We start from the raw sequence: 19363 nt of genomic DNA, 5'->3' as shown, positions 1-19363 counted from the left end.
AACTCCTTTCATAACAGCACTGTGTGTGTATCTACACCGCATGAACTGCAGCAATTCAAGAACGCAGCTCACTACTACCTCCTCAGCGGCAATTAGGGAGAGGCAATAAATGCTGGCCCAGCCAGCAAAACCCACATTGGTGAACAAATAAATAAAACAAAAGAAAGGAAGCCACTAGGACCATAGTGCCTCAGTCGGTTCTCTGAAGAGTTGTCCATTTAGCCCCATTCCCTTCTCCTCCCCAAAGTCCTGCAATTTTTTCCCCTTGAGATGCCTATCTAATTTCCTTATGAAGGTTGTTAGTGAATCTGCTTCCTCCAAAATTTCAGGCAGTTTAAGGAGCAACTCACTACATTAAAACCACAGTTCTCCTGCTCTTGCCTCTGGTTCTATTTCCAATTGGGCAGCACAGTGGCTAGCAATGCTGATTCACAGTGCCAGGGAACCGGATTCAGTTCCTGGCTTGGATCACTATGTGGAGTTTGCACATTCTCCCTGTGTCTGTGTGGGTTTCCTGTGGGTGCTCCCACATTCTGAAAGATTTGCTGGTTAGGTGCATTGATCTGAACAGGTATCGGACTGTGGCAACTAGAGGAATTTCACAGTAACTTCATTGCAATGTTAATGTGAGCCTTACTTGTGACTAATAAAGTAAACTTTAACTTTAACAATTACCTTATATTTGTGACCTTTAGTTAATGACCCATCCGTCATCGGAAACAGTTTGTGGTGAGTAAACCCTACTCTACCCTAGGGTTTTTAGGATTAACCCTAACCCTAAAAACACAAATGGTTTGGTTTGGGTCCTTGCAAGCTACCCCTATGTCTCCAACATCCTCTGCCTTTCCATAGTCCTTGAACATACTGTTCTCCCCACGCCCAGCCTTCTGCCATACACAAAGCTCTCCAATCAGGTTTCTGCCAATGGCAGACCACTGAGAGAATATAACCAAAGTTTTAAATATTGCTCTATGTGACTGATCAGGGGATTCCATCCCCTAGAATAGAATCATAGAATCCTGACAGTGCAGAGGAGGCATTGGGCCCATTGAGTCTGTACCAACTCTCCAAAGGATGTCTCACCCAACCTGTTCCCCCTCCCTAGCCCGGTAATCCCATACATTTATCATGGCTAATCCAATAAACATATCTCTGGATACTAAGGGGCAATTTAGCATGGCCAAAGCACCTAACCTGCACACCTTTGGGACTGTAGGAGGAAACTGGACCACCCGGAGGAAAGCTACACAGGTATAGGGAGAATGTACAAACACCTGAGGCTGAAATTCAACCTGTGTCCCTGGCACTGTGAGGCACTCATCCACTTGACTGCTTTGCAATGCAACATCCCTGTTTTCCAGCTGAACAAGACTGTTTACTTACTTATCCATTCAAAGCCACAGCATCTCAAACAATGTCTTCATTTTCAGTCCCTACACCATTTCTTCTGACTATTTCTATTTCAGTATTCCAGTTAGAACATAGCTGAAAACAGCACTTTCTCCTCATCCCAGCAGCACAGCTTAATTTCATCTTTCATCTGGTCCCTTCGAACCAGAAATATTTTCATTGTACACACAAACCATTCTCTGAGCATTAATATGTGACAGCACCTTCCTTGCTGTCAGCCAGATTACAATCTGATAATTCTACTGTCTTTTTTAAAAAGTGAGATGTAAAATACACTGCACAAAATACATAAGGCAACTTTATAACGTGTATTTAAATCAATCCAAATAAATCAAGTTAACAGGATACAGTGTTAGAAACATCAGAATTTTGTTTATCCCATCTCCATTGCAAGTTCAAATGGATTGTCATGAGATATAAATTTTTTTTAGGATCAACTTAGATTTGTTTACAATTTAAATTGGATTCCATTTTCCCCACTTCTTTTGGGTGTAAAATGAGGATGTAAGTGGTTGACTTCTCCGACACTCCTTGTAAGATATCAATGATTCATCACCCCCACCGCCCCCCCCTCCATCGGAAGTTGACAAGTCAAGAGAAAAGAGCTGTGGGATTTTCCCAAAATATTGGATTTTACAGGTAGAGCAATAAATTTCCCTCTCATAGTCCTGTGCATTTGCCATCATGTCAACTATCCAACATATCTGTGACCTCAGGCAGAGTGCAGGTCAGAAATATGGAACGTAAATGTAACATTGCATCAATGATAAGCACATAATGCCAGAGGGCTCTTGAACAAGACTCCAATGTCTTGATAGCTGGGGAGATGTCCTTCAATGCCAACAGATTAACTCTCTCAGTTTGTGCACAGCTTTATAAAGGTGGAAAACCTTGAAATGACTAGTGGATAAAGATCTGGAGCAGGAACAACAAGTGTGAGACAAGGACACAGAGCCTCCAAAAGAACAGGAAGGCTTAACAGTGCTGACATCTGACAGAGCTCTTAGAAAACACATTGTTGAAGAGGTGTTCACTTCAAGAACCATGTTGCTCTACCCATCAATGCACCAAAAATATCTTCTTCCACATCAGTTCCTCTTTTTTTTCCTGTGTTATTTATTTACAGGACCTGGGTATCATTGGCAAAGCCAACATTTACTGCCTCTCCCAAAGTGCCCTTGAGGAGGTATTGGTGGAGTCATGTTCTTGAATGATTGCAGTCCATTTGGTGCAGTTACACCCATAGTGCTGCTGGGGACAGAGTTCTATGATTTTGACTCAGAAACAATGAAGGGATGATAATATAGTTACAAGTCTGGATGTTGTGTGACTTGGAAAGGAACCTTTAGGCAGTGGTATTCCCAAGCATCCTCTGTCTATATCCATGAATGACCAGATAATCACAGAATCATGGACTCAGAGTCTACAGCGCAGAAATGGGCCCTTCGGCCCATGGAGTCTGCATTGACAATAACAACCACTAAAAGCATGCTAATCCCATTTTCCTGCACTTGCTCTATATTGTTGAATGTTATATTTCAAGTGCTTATCCAAATACTTTTTAAAAGTTATAAGGTTTCCAGCCTCCACTACCTTCCCAGGCACAGCATTCCAGATTCTCACTACCCTCCAAGATGGTAGAAGTCATGAGTTTGAGAGGCACTGTCAGTATAATCCAATAATGCCGAAGGAGATCATTCAGCCCATCAAGTCTGCACCCACCACAATCCACCCAAGCCCTATCCCCATAACTGCATACATTTACTCTAGCTAGGCCTCCTGACACTAAGGTGGAATTTATCATGTTCAATCCAGCTAACCTGCACTTCTTTGGGCTGTGGGAGGAAACTGAAGCATTTGAAGGAAACCCAGGCAGAGACAGGGAGAGCATGCAAACTCCGCACAGACAGTGACCCAATCTGGGAATCAAACCCAGGTCTCTGACACTGTGAGTCAGCAGTGCTAACCACTGTGCCACTCAAAGGAGGCTTGGTGTTGTGCGGCAGTGAATCTTGCAGATGGGTCACCATGTTGCCATTTTGCATCGGTGGTGGAGTGAGTGAATGATTAATGTGGTGGATGGGCTCTGGGCAGCTTTTATTGCAATAGTGTTGAGCTTCTTAGAGTATTCTTGGAGCTGTGCTCATCTAGGTAAGTGGGGGAGTATTTCATCCACGCCTGATTTATGCCTTGTGGATGGTGGACATGCTTTGAGCAGTTAAAAGTTGACCACATTGCTGCAGGTCTTCCCTCACATATGGACTGAATTGGGTAAATATGACAGATTTCCTCTCCAGAAGAATTTTAATGAACCTGGATGATTAATGACAATCTAATGGTTTCACGGTTGCTTCTATTGATACCATCTTTGTTTGAAAGAAAATCCAGATTTATTTAAGTAACAGAATTTATATTCCACACCTACCATGGTGGGATCTGAATTAATGTGGTTAGGCCATTCATCTAGGCCTCTTGAATACTAACATAGGCTACAACATAATAAAATCCTATTTCATCATGCAAAATGTGATAGTAATTTTCCGAAATTTGATTAATAGCAATGCAGGCGCGCATATGCAGTATACGTAGTCATAGAATCCCTACAGGACAGAAGGTCGCCAATCAGCCCATCAAGCCTGCACAAAAACAATCCTACCTAGGTCCTATCCTTGTAATCCCACGTATTTACCTTGCTGATCCTCCTGACATTAAGGGACAATTTAGCATAGCCAATCAACATAACCCATCCATCTTTGGACACTAAAGCTTATTTTCAATGGCCAATCCACCTAGCCTGCACATCTTTGGTCTGTGGGAGGAAACCCCGGACCATTCAGAGGAAACCCATTCAGATACTGGAACAACATGCAAATTCCACACAGACAGTCGCCTGAGGCCAGAATTGAACCCTTGGTGCTGAGAGGCTGCAGTGCTAACTACTGTGCCATCATTCTGCCCATGGTGCTCCACCCAAAATAACATAGAACATAGAACATTACAGCGCAGAACAGGCCCTTCGTCCCACGATGTTGCGCCGACCAGTTACAAAACAAAGACCCACTAACCTAAACCAATCCCTTTTCGTCCATAAACCTATCCACGGATCTCTTAAACGCCCCCAAACTAGGCGCATTTACAACTGCAACAGGCAGGGCATTCCAATCCCTCACCACCCTCTGGGTAAAGAACCTACCCCTGACATCCGTCCTATAACTACCACCCCTTAATTTAAAGCCATGCCCCCTCATGCTAGATTTCTCCATCAGAGGAAAAAGGCTATTACTATCCACCCTATCTAAACCTCTAATCATCTTATATGTTTCAATAAGATCCCCTCTTAGCCGCCTTCTTTCCAGCGAAAACAACCCCAAATCCCTCAGCCTCTCCTCATAGGACCTCCCCTCCATACCAGGCAACATCCTAGTAAACCTCCTCTGCACCCTCTCCAAAGCCTCCACATCCTTCCTGTAATGTGGGGACCAGAACTGCACACAGTACTCCAAGTGCGGCCGCACCAGAGTTGTGTACAGTTGCAACATGACGCTGCGACTCCTAAATTCAATCCCCCTACCAATAAACGCCAAGACACCGTATGCCTTCTTAACAACCTTATCTACTTGACTCCCAACCTTCAGGGATCTATGTACACATACACCTAGATCCCTCTGTTCATCCACACTATTCAAAGTCCTCCCGTTAGCCCTATACTCGACACATCTGTTATTCCTACCAAAGTGAATTACCTCACACTTCTCCGCATTAAACTCCATCCGCCACCTCTCGGCCCAGCTCTGCAACCTGTCTAAGTCTTCCTGCAAACTATGACACCCTTCATCACTGTCTACCACACCTCCGACTTTGGTGTCATCAGCAAATTTACTGATCCACCCAACTATACCCTCGTCCAGATCATTAATAAAAATTACAAACAGCAGTGGCCCCAAAACAGATCCCTGAGGCACACCACTCGTAACCGAACTCCATGATGAATATTTACCATCAACCACCACCCTCTGTCTCCTATCCGCTAGCCAATTCCTGATCCAATTCCCTAGATCACCCCCAATCCCATACATCTGCATTTTCTGCAGAAGCCTACCATGGTGAACCTTATCAAACGCCTTACTAAAATCCATATACACCACGTCCACTGCCTTACCCCCATCCACCTCTTTGGTCACTTTCTCAAAAAACTCAATAAGGTTAGTAAGGCACGACCTACCCGCCACAAAACCATGCTGACTATCTCCAATCAATTCATTACTCTCCAAATAACTATAAATCCTATCCCGAATAATTTTTTCTAAAACCTTGCCCACAACAGAAGTGAGACTCACCGGTCTATAATTCCCGGGGAAGTCTCTGTTCCCCTTCTTAAACAATGGGACAACATTCGCTAACCTCCAATCTTCCGGTACTATACCAGAGGCCAACGACGACCTGAAGATCAGAGCCAGAGGCTCAGCAATCACTTCTCTTGCCTCCCAGAGAATCCTGGGGTAAATCCCATCCGGACCAGGGGACTTATCTATTTTCAGACCCTCCAGAATATCTAGCACATCCTCCTTATCAACTGCAACACTGTCAATTCTACTCCCCTGCAACCCAGTGTCCTCCTCAGCTATATCCATGTCCCCCTGCGTGAACACCGAAGAGAAATATTGGTTCAATGCCTCTCCAGTCTCCTCCGGTTCCACACATAACTTCCCTCTGCTGTCTATAACTGGCCCTAATCTTGCCCTAACCAACCTTCTGTTCTTGACATACCTATAGAATGCCTTAGGATTCTCCTTAACCCTATCAGCCAAAGTCTTCTCATGTCCTCTTTTAGCCCTTCTTAGCTCACTCTTCAACTCCCTCCTAGCCAATCTAAAGTTTTCTAGTGCACTACCCGAGCCCTCACTTCTCATCCGAACATAAGCCTCCTTTTTCCTCTTAACCATCGAAAAAACTTTTTTGGTGCACCACGGTTCCCTAGCCCTACCAATTCCTCCTTGCCTGACAGGGACATACCTATCACGGACTCGCAGTAGCTGCTCCTTGAAAAAACTCCACATTTCTGACGTTCCCAGTCCCTGTAATCTCCTAGTCCAACCTATGCTTCCTAATTCTCTCCTAATAGCCTCATAATTACCCTTCCCCCAGCTAAAACCACTAGCCCGAGGTTCATGCCTATCCCTTTCCATCACTAAGGTGAACGTAACCGAATTGTGGTCACTATCTCCAAAATGCACACCAATATGTGTATATGAGAATACATATTCCTATGTATTCTCATATACACATGTAAAAATGTCTACAAAATATTTTTAATATTCCTGATTGCCTGATTATTAAGTTTTATACATGGATAGGCAGATTTCAATGGGAGTCTATTTTTGTTTCCTGTTATGTTCTGAATTTTTACTTAGTTATGAAACTTCTCAGATTTAACAACCAACATTGAATATCATTACTGATAATTAAATTCAGGCATCCATCCATGACAGACTCCACAAAATGACAACCCTTCTTTATCCTACATTTACCATATCTCGCAATCACATTGCTAAATGTTTCACCTTTGAGCTACCCAGCGGCAAGACAAGTTGAAAGATGATCATAAGATAATTTTTGTAGTTATGTAAAAGAAAGAGAAGGGAAGTAGTGGGGCACAGAACGTGGGGTTGGATATGAGAATGGCACATAGTCAGGCTCCAAAACTGTTGGACAAAAACAGATAATGCTGGAAAATCTCAGCAGGATTCATAGCATCTATAGAGAGAGAACAGAGCCAACATTTCAAGTCTGGATGACTCTTCAAAGTTGAAGAGAACTGGAAATGGGATATGATCATAGGAGCATAATAATTAGGAGTAGAAGTGGATAAATTCAGTCCTCCGAGCCTGCTTTGCTATTCAATCAGATCATGGCTGATCTCTCCCTGGACTCAAATCCAACTCCCCACATCCTCTTATCCCTTTATTATTTGAAATATATCTTTCTCCTGCTTGAAACCATTCAGCAATTCAGACTCTGGGAAAGCGAGTTCCACAAATTCACCACCCTCTGCAAGAAGTAGTTCCTTCTCATTTCGGTTTTAAACCTAACGCCTCTCAGTCTATACCTGTGACCTCTAGTTCAAGATTGCCCCACAAGGGGAATCATTTGGTCTGCGTTTACTTTATCAATCCCTTTTAAAATTTTATATACTTTCAATTATTGAATGAGCGGGACTGGAAGATCCTGCCAGCAGCTGATGACGAGCTGCCTCTGCCTGGGAAAGCTTGTTGTAAGGAGACTGGAGAATTCCGCCCTTAGTCCCCTTTTCCTTCACCACAACCTCATTCTCCACAAAGCTCAAATCCATCCATCCACAAGCCCCATGTTGGAGGACAATTATCCAACAATTCACTTATAACCTGCAACCTTCTTTTCTCCAACCTCCCCATCTCAGCCTTTCCCCTGAATCCATTTTGATAAGATAGATGGCTCAATAAATGTCATAGAATTATAGGATCCTACAGTGCAGAAGGAGACCATTTGGCCTATCGAGTCTGCACCGACCACAATCCCACCCAGGCACTATCCCCATAGCCCCATGCATTTACCCTTGACATTAACTATTCCCCTTGACACTAAGGGGCAATTTAGTATGCTCAATCCACCTAACCCGCACATCTTTGGACAATGGGAGGAAACCGGAGCACCCGGAGGAAGCCCACACAGACATGGGGAGAACGTGCAAACTCCACACAGGCAGTGACCCAAGCCAGGAATCGAACAGGGTCCCTGGTGCTGTGAAGCAGCAGTGCTAACCACTGAGCAACCGAGTCACCCCATTTGAAGGAAAGAAGAGTGCAGGCTAATGTCATGTTATTCTTTGGCCGAAATTATGAACTTGAAGAGTGAAAATCAGGCTAAAGATGTACTATGCTAATAAGAAGGGTCACTTTAAAGTTTGGATTTAGGGTCATATCGTTACAGAGCAATACAGCACTGAAACAGGCCCTTTGGCCCAAATGGTCCATGCCAACCCCACTAATCCCAACTGCCTGCATTTGGCTCATATCCCTCTAACCCTTTCCCATCCATGTACTTATCGAAATGCTTTTTAAATGTTCCCACTATACCTGCCTCAGCCACATTCTCTAGCAGCTTATTCCACCCTTTGCATGAAGAAGTTGTCCTTCAGGTCCCTTTTAACTCTTTCCCCTCTCATCTTAAACCTATGCTCTCTAGTTTTCAATTCCCTTCCCTTGGAAAAGACTACATGTGTTCATCCTATCTATGCCCCTCATGATTTGATACACCTCAATAATGTTATACCTCATACTCCAACGTTCCAAGGAATCTTGGCCTTAATTGCTATCATTCAAAGTTGCTTGTAGGTAACTAAACCAGCACTTTGTGGGTTTGGATATTATTTCCTCTCAGGCTTTTAGTTTTTATTTTAGTGTATTAGGGGTGCTCTTTTTAAAAAAGAGCTCATAGTTCCTATTTATTGTCATAACTCTGGCCGGGTCAAAGCATAAAGGTTTTGTCCTGGAGTGCTGCTTTGACTCAATTTTCTTGGAATATAGGTGGGCACCTCACACCCACTCCCACAGGAGATGTGGAGTAGGGCGAAGGACTGAGATGTTGGTGCACACGTTTCCAGAGGTGGCAATGGAAGTGGAAGGGTGCTGTGTACCCAAGGGAAAAGAGGATCCTGCACCTTCCTATTCCCTCCGCGCCACAGCAGATGGCACTTTTTGTCAAGACTCATGTACTCCTCTCAGTTCTCATTCAGACCAAGGAGGAAGGGGGAATGTCCCTTTGTCCTGGTGACTCACATGGGTTGAAGTGGCACCGCAATTATGTGTACAAAGATCTTTTAAATAAACATCACTCAAGTGCTTTGCTAAAGATTTGTCAGAACTGTTCCAAAAAATCTGCCAATGTGTTTCTGAGGTCCAACAACAAGTGAACAAAGAATAGCAAACCTCCATTTAAATGCTATTTGAAATCATCTTGTTTTGTCCCAAACAGTTAGGAGGCAATGATAACATATGCACCAACCACCAAAATGCTCTTTGCATTCATGGGATGTGGGCATCGCTGATTAGGCCAGCTTTTTTGCTCATCCTTAATTGCCCTTGAAAAGGTGAGCTGTCTTTATAGAAACATAGAATTCCTACAGTGCAGAAGGAAGCCATTCATTCCATTGAGTCTGCACTGACCACAATCCACACAGGCCCTCTTCCTGTAACCCTGCTAATCCACCTGATGTTAGGGTCAATTTAGCAAGGCCAATCAACCTGACCTGCATATTGTAGGACTGTGGGAGGAAACTGGAGCACCTGGAAGAAACTCACACAGACATGGGGAGAATGTGCAAACTCCACATAGACTGTGACCCGAGGCCAGAATTGAACCCGGGTCCCTAGCACTGTGAGGCAGCAAAGCAAACCACTGTGCCACCCCGGGTAAAAGTTAACCATATTGTTAAAGGTCTGCCCTCACATATGGACTAAAAATTAGGTAAATATGGCAGATTTCCTCCTCTGAAGAATTTTAACACCTATATTGTTCTTTCTTGAACTGCTGAAGTTCATGTGATGGAGGTTCACCCACAGTGCTGTTAGGGAGGAAGTTCCAGGATCTTTGACCCAGCGACAGTGAAGAAACAGCGATATGTTTCTAATTCATGATGGTAAGTGGCTTGGAGGGGAACTTCCAAGTGGTGGTGTTGCTCCTTAATAAGTATGAGCAGGCATTTCAATTGTCAGTCAGCCCTTCACTGAGCCTTCAGGCATCTGTTTCTGGCACATGCTTCAACTCCTTTTCCAAGATGAAATTTTGTGAGAAATATGGGCTTATTGTTATTTCAAGTCAAGACTCCACCTTTACTGCCTCAGAGGATAGCTAACACCAGCATTGTTGAAAATCACTTCTAAATCTTTGAACTAAGCACCACAATTCAACTTGTATAATTTTTATAATTATGTTTAATTTGTCTTATTTCCAAAAATGAAGCAAGAACAGTGTAACGGTAATTGGTACATATCGTTGCCTATACTTCCTTTACTACATGGGGTATGGTAGCATACTAGTTATGTTACTTGACTAGTAACTCAGATACCTAGATTAATGATCCAGAGACATGAATCCAAATCCTCCAATGGCAGTATGAGGTATAACAATCCAGTTAATTAAAAAAGCTGGAACGCAAAGCTAGCATCGGTAATGGTAACTACGAAACTACTGGATTGTCATAAAAATCAATCTGGTTTATTATTAATGAGCTTTGGAGGGGAAGACTCTGCAGTCCAGCTCACCTAAAGTGACTCCCGACCCACAGTAATGTGACAAACTCTTAACTGCCTCCCGAAATTACCTTTCAGGCACTCAGTTATATTCAAGGCAGCAGCAGCTGACCACATCCATTTGAATGGCAATTAGGGATGTTACCTCGCCAGTGACAGTCATATCCGATGAATGAATAAAAGAAAACCATCCCTGTTATTGGGAAATACTTCAACAAAATATATACCAGGAGGGAATCATATGCATCATCTGCAATTTAACAGCTTCGGAATGCCCCTGCAATGCTCGACAATTTGTTTGAATTAGATCTACAGAGCAATAGACTTTCCAATTAAAAATGTAATTTCTGCTGGAGCAGCATGGTTTTTGTTAAAGGGAGCCCTGGCATATGGGATCTCTTGTACTATAATGCATTTTGTTTATTGCCTGAGTTTTCTGCCAGCTCTGTAGGCCGGTTTGGATGTTGTTGATCATTTAATGGCTTTCTTGGGCACAACAAGAAGTCATGTCTAGAGCTCATTCCTCCTCCCTGACTGTTCAAGACTGAGTCGAAATCAATCATTAACCCTTTGTCCAAACTTCATTTTCTTCTCCCAGTGTTAAATTTATCAGGGAACTTCATTTTCTCAACAAATGACTTGTATATCTAAATGATAACAGGCTTGAATTTATTATTTATATGAATATAAGATGTATAAATATAAATCTGTGCCAGACATAAATGTGCCCCTGGCAAAATGAACACATACGCAGAGTGAGCATGAGTTTTGCACTAATATAGTATGCTATCACCAAGGAATAAATGTGGGGGATTTCTTCAGACTTTGAATTGTGAGAATGGTTTGGAAAAGAAACATTCTGACAATGCGCTTTGACTATTTACTGCATCCAATCGAAAAAACAGTTTGGACAAGTCACAGAAGGCAGCTTAGTTACGCTTCAGATATGAATGGTGAGTTCAACACATGTTTATCAATGATCCTGAATTAGAGAGTGTTTTGAAGCATTGCAAGAGAGGAAAACAAGCACAAAAGGTGGACACAAAGTGCTTGCATTAGGCTAGTTATCCACTTTGTTTATTTGTGCTAACATGATTTATTGTGTTTTTTCCTGGATTTGATTCTTGGGGTTTGCCCTTTGCAGTGAAGTGAGGACAAGTATTGAGTGAGGAAAGGTAGTTGGATGATGATTGTGTAATGTTTGTTGGCGAATGGGGAATTGGAGGGCTGATTAAGGTGAAACCTTTTTTTATATGCTCTGATGAAGGGTAATCATGACTTGAAATGTTGGCTCTGTTCTCCTTCCACATATGCTGTCAGACCAGCTGAGATTTTGCAGAATTTTTGGGTTTTGTTTCAGATTCCAGCATCTGTAATATTTTGCTTTTATCTGTTTTTATGTGCTTGCTTTTGAGAGTTCGAACAGGTAGGAGCTCTGGCGGTCACTGCCTTGCCTCCTCCTCTAGTACTTGTTGCTGCCCGGAAGGCGTTTGCCTGGTAATGTTCCTGGTGCCCGTTCTTCCTGGTACACTCCAATAGGAGCCATGAGACTTTATGGATGGTATTGTTTTGTCACCCTGCTGGAGTGATTGAAAATTGGATGTTGCTCCTGCAAGAATCAGACAAGAGGCACATTATACATACATTGTTTGTTACTTTGATGATGGTTTGTACTTCAGCCACCAGAGCAACCTTCTACATCAATATGGTGGGCAGTGCATTTCTGACTAGATATATAGGCATCCTGCCTACTATATTGGCAGCTTAGCCTGGTTAGCGCTCAAAAAATCAGTACTGTCTGAATGAATTTATGGACTGGTGTATAACTGTTCTCAAAAGGTATCTTATAAAGACTTTTGTATGACATTTGTTACAAAAAAATCAGGTGTATGGTATAAGAACAAATGTAGCAGAGCAAATGATGAAAAAATGCATTGGATTTTCACGAGAGTGTCCCAAGGATGAACAACCTCATTTATGAAGATAGATGGGAGAAGTTAAAACTGTTTTTCTTTGAAAAAAGATGGTTAGGAGGAGGTTTGATAGAGGTATTCAAAGTCATGAGGGATCTGGACTTAAAGCAATTTGTAAAAGAAGCAACTGTGATATGAGGAGAAACTTGTTCATGCAAGGGGATGGTTAGGATTTGGAATGCTCTGCCTGAGAATGTGGTGGAGGCAGGTAAAAGTGAAGCATTCAACAGGGAGTTAGATTGTTATCTGAAAAGGAAGAGTGTGCAGTGTTATGGAGAGTTGGTAGGGAAATACATGAGTTGCTTACTTGGAGAGCTGCTATATTCCAATGGGGTGGGTCACCTCCGTCTGCACTGTAGCAATTCTGTCATTCTGTGATCTCACATTGAAGAAACATTGAAAGTGGAGTTAGCCCAGCATTGTGTTCTTTTGTTCTGTTTGTGATGCGCAGCAATGGTGCAGATTTGTGCAGATGGAGAAATTCGCACGGAAGTAGAGTTTTGGCAAACGGTCCGGAGGACTATAAGACTTCAGCAGGGCATGGACAGCTTAGTGAAATGGGCAGACAAGTGACAGATGCACTTTAACGTGCATCAATGTGAGATAATGCATTTTGGCATGAGTAGCAAGGCATCAGGATTTACACTCAATTGGAAAGTCACTGATGTTTTGGAAAGGCTTAAATATATGATCCCCTTAAAAGTGCAAGTGCAGGAAGGTAAAACCATCAAAAAGAAGCTAATATGTGATTTGAGTTTTATAAATCGATACTTAAAATTTGTACAAAGTGATGCATAGACCACAGCTAGAATCTGCATGAAGTTTTGGTTACCATTTTGTAGAAAATGGATTAGACCACAGAGGTGATGAAAGTGTTACAAAGCAAGGTATCATTGATCAATTCTAAAAAGAGATCCCTACCTTAGTTTCTTCTCCAAGCCAATTTGAATACAATTTTACAAGTTTATAAAGCAGTGACTGAAGTAATTCAAGCTGATGTAATGTGCAATTTGTTCAGTCTGTATTCAACTGCCAAATCCTTGTTGGATTTGACTATTGGATTGTTAAAATCCAAGATATTTCATGTTTGTTTGGCTCATAAACAAAACTGTTTGTTTGATTTAGAATCATAGAATCAGTACAGTGCAGAATGAGGCCATTCATAGAACATAGAACACTACAGCACAAACAGGCCCTTCGGCCCATGAGTTGCGCCGATCACATCAACACCTACCAATCTATAGACCTATCTATAACCCCCAATCCCATTAAATCCCATATACTCATCCAGAAGTCTTTTAAAAGACCCCAGCGAGTTCACCTCCACCACCACTGACGGCAGCCGATTCCATTCACTCACCACCCTCTGAGTGAAAAACTTACCCCTAACATCACTTCTGTACTTGCCTCCCCGCACCTTAAACCTGTGTCCTCTCGTAGCGACCATTTCAACCCAGGGAAATAGCCTCTGAGAATCCACCCTATCTATTCCTCTCAACATTTTATAAACTTCTATCAGGTCGCCTCTCAACCTTCGTCTCTCCAGGGAGAAGAGTCCCAGCTCCCTCAACCTAACTTCATAAGGCATGCCTCCCAATCCAGGCAACATCCTTGTAAATCTCCTCTGTACCCTTTCAATAGCTTCTACATCCTTCCTATAGTGAGGCGACCAGAACTGCACACAGTACTCCAAATGAGGCCTGACAAGGGTCTTATAAAGTTGCAGCATTACCTCCCAATTCCTAAACTCAATCCCTCGATTAATGAAGGCCAGTACACCATACGCCTTCCTGACCACATCCTCCACCTGCGAGGCCGATTTAAGAGTCCTGTGGACCCGGACCCCAAGATCCTTCTGCTCTTCAACACTACTAAGACTCCTGCCCTTAATGGTGTACTCGTTCATCCCATTGGTTCTGCCAAAATGGACGACTACACATTTATCCGCGTTGAAGTCCATCTGCCACTTCTCTGCCCAGTCCTGCATCCTATTTATGTCCTGCTGCAACTTTTGACATCCTTCCAGACCATCCACAACACCACCGACCTTCGTGTCATCAGCGAACTTGCTTACCCATCCCTCCACTTCCTCATCTAGGTCATTTATGAAAATGACAAACAGCAAGGGTCCTAGAACAGATCCCTGGGGCACTCCACTGGTGACTGACCTCCATGCAGAAAAAGACCCATCCACAACCACTCTCTGCCTTCTGCAGGCAAGCCAGTTCTGGATCCACAAGGCCAAAGGCCCTTGGATCCCATGCCCTCTCACCTTCTCAAGAAGTCTTGCATGGGGGACCTTATCAAACGCCTTGCTGAAGTCATTCGGCCCATGACTTTGCACTGACCACAATCCCACCCATGCCCTATTCCCTTAACCCCGCATATTTACACTGTTAATCTCCCATGAAACTAGGGTCATATACCATGGCTAATCAACCTTACCCACACATCTTTGGACTGTGGGAGGAAACTGGAGCACTCGGAGGAAACCCATGCAGACACAGGGACAATGTGCAAACTGCACACAGACAGTGACCCAAGGCCAGAATTGAACCCGGGTCCCTGGAGCTATGAGGCAGCAGTGCTAACCACTGTGCCATCATGCTGCCCATATTTAAATTAAAGTAAATCTCATCAGAAAAGAACACAGGAATATAGGAACAGGAGTAGGCCATTCAGCCCATCAAGCCTGCTCCATCATTTAATATCATCATGGCTGTTCAGAAACTTCAGTGCCTTTTACACACACTGAGCTGGATTCTCCGACCTTGCCCACAGCTGGGATCCTCCCGTCCTGCTGCAGTGAATGGAGATTTCACTGAGCGCTAGCCAATGGTGGGCTGCCTCTGCTGACGCAAAACACGCAGCAGGGTGCGCAAAAAATCCCACTCACACAGAAGTCAAAACGTTATGTTAAATCCACAAGAGCAAACCATTATTTCTGGCCCCACCTCGAGTACTGTCTCAATTTAGGAAGGACACGAAGAGATTTACTGGACAAGATTTGCCAGGACGGTTCCAGGGATGAGGGATTACGATTGCATGGATAATCTTGAGAAGCTAAGGTTGTACTTCTCAGTCTTCTCCAGTCCAGGAAGAGATTTGACAGGGTTGTTTAAAACCATGCAGGGTTTAGCTGGAGTAAATAAAGAGAAACTCAGTGGTTGAAAGATCAGTAAGAAATGCACAGATTTAAGGTGATTGTTAATAGAACCAGACATGAGGTAGAGCTTTCTTTATGTCATGAATGGTAAGGATTTGCGATGTAATGCCTGATAGGGTGGTGGATAAATAGTCAATAGTAATTTTCAAAAGGGAATTGAATAAATACATGAAGGAGAAAGAAATTGCAGGAATATGGAGAAAGAGCATGGGAGGGGGACTAACAGGATTATTCTTCAGAGTCGACAATGTGGGCTTGCTAAGTTGAGTGCCCTCTTACAGCACTACATTATTAAATAATTCTACATGTGAAACTTAACATGAGCTCCTGTGCTTTATGCTTTTGCTTTCAAAGGCCAGAATGAGAGCTGTCAAAGCATAAAGTCCAGAATCAAAAATGAGCTAACAGAAAGGGCTTGTTAATTATTTCCCAGACACTTCATGGAGATACTGTCAAACATATGGAGAGTCAGTACTCAGGCAGGAAGGTGGTCTCAGACATCTACAAATAACTTCCGTCACAGTGACTGACAAAGATCCAAAAACATCCAGACTCATTTCACCAGGATGATGCTGGAAGTGGATTGATTATAATTCAGCTTTAAGTTTATTTATCAGTGTCACAAGTAGACTTACGTTAACACTGCAATGAAGTTATTGCAAAGATCCCCCAGTTGCTATGCTCCGGCGCCTCTTCAGGTACACTGAGGGAGAATTTAGCATGGACAATGCACCTAACCAGCATGTCTTTTGGGCTGTGGGAGAAAACCAGAGCACCCAGGGGAAACCCATACAGACACAGGGAGAACGTGCAGATTCCGCACAGACAGGGATCCAAGCTGGGGTGGAATAGATATTACTGTTGGTGCCAGATTTCAGAAGCTCTCTGAAATTTGAGGAAAGCCACTGGATATGGTTACTCGAAGTTACTAATCAAGCGATTGATGAAAGATTTGAGAACCAATTGGAAGATGATAACAATGGTGGAATGTTTGCTACGAGGACTGTAATTCCATGGAAAATGTAATGTTTGGTAAATACAAAAAAGTAATGGCCCTTCCTGTTTTTCAAAGTATAAGTTACCTACAAAAAGAAAATAGTGGTTGAATATTATGAGGTTTTGGCAGAGTGTCAGTTCTGACAAGAAAACTGGTATGAAACTCTCCAGTTCATTAACTGTGCATTTGTTTTGGAGAGCAGGAATTCATGCTTCGTTAAAATAAATGTGAAGAATAGAATCCCTACAATACAGAAAGACACCATTCGGCCCATCAAGCCTGTACTGACAACAATCCAACCCAGGCCTTATCTCTATAACCCGACTATTTACCCTGCTAACCTTGTTGACACTAAGGGGCAATTGAGCATAGCCAATCAACCTAACTCGCACATCTTTAGACTGTGGGAGGAAGCTGGAGCACCTGGAGGAAACCCACACAGACATGGGGAGAATGTGCAATCTCCACACAAACAGTCACCTGAAGCTGGAATTGAACCTGGATCCCTGGCACTGTGAGACAGCAGTGCTAACCACTGTGCCACCATGCTGCCCAGGTGGTGAATTGTTCTTAAGGGGTGTGCCTCTCTGACAGCAGGGAATCCTCCCCCTAACCTTCCTAATGCTGGTCTCTCAGTGACTTTGAACGAGCTCCCTTGGTTAATAGTAGCGGCAGCAGGATGAGGCCCTTAAGTGGACATTAACTGCTGCCATGTTTCCCACTGTGATTTTCCAATAGCTAAACAGTCAAGGACACAGATTTAAGATAATTGTCAAAAGAAGCAGAGGTGAGAGAAGGTGACATTTTTATGCTGTGATGAGGAATGCAGCATATGAAAGGACACTAGAAACCAATTCAATAATAACCATCAAGACATAATTAGACAAACACTTGTTGGGAAGAAAATGGCAGGGATTTAAAGAAATAGGTGGGAGTAAGGCTAACTGGATATCTCTTTCAAACAGCTGACAGACACAATGGGCCAAATATGTTATTTCTGTGCTGAGAAATTCAATGAGTCTATAACATTGCTCAACAGTCAGTTCAGTTCTGCTGTCTGACGTCCAATGTTGATAATACAAAACTACAGGGGAAAGTCCACTGTGGAAAATGGATACAGGTCAGTTAAGTGATTGGGCAAGATAGCAGAGTATCTTGTGGCCAAGTGTGAAATTATATAATTTGGTAAGAAGAATGGAAATGGAGAATATTTTTCTTTAAGAAATGAGAGGCAAGTAACTTGTCGATATTCAGACTAATTTGGGAGACTTTACAAGTCAGCTAATTACATGTAGATCTAGCAAATAAGGAGGAAGGCAAATTGTCACAAAGTGAATTGGATTACAAGAGTAAATGCATGTCTCTGCAATTAGATTTTGGGGAGACTTCACATACAGTACGTGTACTGTATTGTTCTCCTTGCTGAAGACAAGATAGACAAGATTTACCAGGATGTTGCCCGTTCTGGAGGGTGTTAGCTATGAGGAGAGGTTGGAGAAACTTGGTTTGTTCTCACTGGAATGACGGAGGTTGAGGGACGACCTGATAGAAGTCTACAAGATTATGTGGGGCATGGACAGAGTGGATAGTCAGAAGTTTTCCCCAGGGCTGAAGAGTCAATTATTAGGGGGCATAGGTTTAAAGTGCGAGGGGCAAGGTTTAAAGGCAAATCTTTTACACAGAGTGGGATGGGTGCCTGGAAGTCGCTGCTGGAGGAGGTAGTGGAAGCAGATACGATAGTGACTTTTAAGGGCATCTTGACAAATACATGAATAGGATGGGAATAGAAGGATACGGTGCCAGGAAGAGTAAAGGGCTTTTGTTCATGGTCGGTGCAAGCTTGGAGGGCCGAAGGGCCTGTTCCTGTGCTGTAATTTTCTTTGTTCTTTGTTTACATGCCTTAGGCACAATCCAGCAAAAGTTTACTAGATTGATTCCTGAGATAGGTGGCTTTCATATTAGGACACATTGAATAGATTAGACATTTTATTTTATAATTTAGGAAAATACAGTGATTTCATTAAAATGTTTAGGATTCTGGGAAGACTTGACCGTTTTTGATTTGATTTGATTTGATTTATTATTGTCGCATATATTAGAAAAGTACTGTTTCTTGCACATCCTACAGACAAAGCATACCGTTCACAGAGCAGGAAAGGAGAGAGTGCAGAATGTACTCATAGCTAGGGTGTAGCTAGGGTGTAGAGAACGATCAACTTAATATAAGGTAGGACCATTCAAAAGTCTGATGGCAGCAGGGAAGAAGCTGTTCTTGAGTCGATTGGTCCAGGACCTCAATCTTTTGTATCTTTGTCCCAACGGAAGAAGGTGGAAGAAAGTATGTCCAGGTGCATGGCATCCTTTATTATGCTGGCTGCTTTTCCAGGGCAGCAGGAAGTGTAGATTAGAATCAATGGATGGGAGGCTGGTTTGCATGGTGGACTGGGCTTCGTTCACTACCCTTTGTATTTTCTTGCAGTCTTGGTCAGAGCAGATGCTAAATGAATAGATTCCACGTGGCTTTTTTGCC

This window comes from Carcharhinus amblyrhynchos, chromosome 18, assembly GCF_965287045.1.
Source record: "Carcharhinus amblyrhynchos chromosome 18, sCarAmb.v2.hapA, whole genome shotgun sequence".
In the NCBI taxonomy this organism is placed as follows: Eukaryota; Metazoa; Chordata; class Chondrichthyes; order Carcharhiniformes; family Carcharhinidae; genus Carcharhinus; species Carcharhinus amblyrhynchos.
This window is presented reverse-complemented; position numbering follows the sequence as displayed.